This window comes from Lupinus angustifolius, chromosome LG12 (genome assembly GCF_001865875.1).
Source record: "Lupinus angustifolius cultivar Tanjil chromosome LG12, LupAngTanjil_v1.0, whole genome shotgun sequence".
NCBI classification, from domain to species: Eukaryota; Viridiplantae; Streptophyta; class Magnoliopsida; order Fabales; family Fabaceae; genus Lupinus; species Lupinus angustifolius.
This window is the reverse complement of record NC_032020.1, coordinates 3,006,935-3,008,868: the sequence shown is the minus strand read 5'-3', so window position 1 is coordinate 3,008,868 and position 1,934 is coordinate 3,006,935.

Genomic DNA, 1,934 nt, shown 5'->3' with positions numbered 1-1,934 from the left:
GTCCAATATCTTTTTATCAAAATAATTACTTTCTCAAAAATATTAATTAAACAAATAATTTTCTAAAAATATATATTTAATAAATAGGTTCTATAACCTATATCTTTCTCTCAAAGTTAATCAAACTCAAAACAAAGAAAAAATCCAATTGGAAATATGCTTCTAGAAGCCTATATCATTTTCTACAAAGTTTCTAATGATTTTTTTTTATTAAGCAAATTTTTCCCATCATTAATAAAAAGTCAGAACATTTTTAAAAACAAATAAAAAAATAAAATTTAATAAAAAATATTTAATTCGAAAAATGCTTTCATAATATTGTTAGTGCATATAAAAAATTTATAACTCTCTAGGGATTAATCAAAGGATGGAGGCAGATCATGGTGAAATTTTCTGCTCTCATATCAACCTTAAACGGTCGTGTTACGATGCTTCTTTTCTCTCGATTAATTCCTAAATTAATATATATAAAAAATCAAAACATATTATAGTTATTTTCAAACCTCTTTGAAATGGGATGCGGTGCAGATATTAGTTTCTATTGTTTCACCTTTTTTAAAGAGATAATTATTTTACCATTAAACCATTTTAAAACCTAGAACTATGTAGTCTTGATTTCTTAAAGCATTTAGGGATACGTAGGAGCAAGATTTAATCTTGTCAGACACAAAAATAAAAAATATATTTTGTTTTAGACAATTTAATTTTAAATAAATTAAGGGTATTTAAATCGTGCAATTAGCAAGGGTACCGTTTAATTACGGGCAGACGAGGTGCTAATATCTTCCTCGATCCGTAATCGACTCACGAACCTGGATATCAAATATCCAAAGTCCAATGTGATTGGACTAAAAGATTTTTCTACATTTTTTACCATAAAATGTAGTGGCTACTCTAAGAGGTGGCATAGCCAAAAATTATGTCGACAATTGACGACTCTACACATGACTTTTTAAAGATAGTCAAGCCCAATGTAGCTTTTTGCTTGTTTTTAAATACTCTGTTTTCTTTTCTTTTGTTACACAAATATTTTTCTACATGCTTGTTCATTCATTAATTTTTTTTTAAGTCAATTCATTATTTGAATATACTCACCGTGTTTTACGTAGCTTTTGGGTGTAGGTTTATTTTTAAAAACAAATTTGCTTCCTCAAACACTCATAATATACTTGAGTTACAGACACATATGCCCCATACCCGGGTGTTAGACATTAAGGTTGAGAAAAGAGTGACATTTGTTTTGTAGGTGTTAGACTTGGCTCCTGGTATTAGCATAATGGACCACCCATATTTTTCCTAATATTGTGAGTTAGGCGCTCGAGGGGCTCAACTCCTTTTGTTCCTAGCCTACGATATTATGATTCCTTTATTTCGAGATAAGAGGCAATTTAGTAACCTACAGGTCTAGAGCCTTTATTGAGTTCACTTTAAATACTTGTCCTCATCCTATCCTTATCCTCATCCTCCTCCTCATCCCATCCTCATCCTCATCCTCATCCTCATCCTCATCCTCATCCTCATCCTCATCCTCATCCTCATCCTCATCCTCATCCTCATCCTCATCCTCATCCTCATCCTCATCCTCATCCTCATCCTCATCCTCATCCTCATCCTCATCCTCATCCTCATCCTCATCCTCATCCTCATCCTCATCCTCATCCTCATCCTCATCCTCATCCTCATCCTCATCCTCATCCTCATCCTCATCCTCATCCTCATCCTCATCCTCATCCTCATCCTCATCCTCATCCTCATCCTCATCCTCATCCTCATCCTCATCCTCATCCTCATTATACTCCTCATCCTATCCCCATTCTACTCCTCATCCTCATTCTACTCCTCATCCTATCCCCATTCTACTCCTCATCCTCATTCTACTCCACATCCTATCATCTTCCTTCCTCATCCTCATTCTCGTCCTAATCCTATCCTCA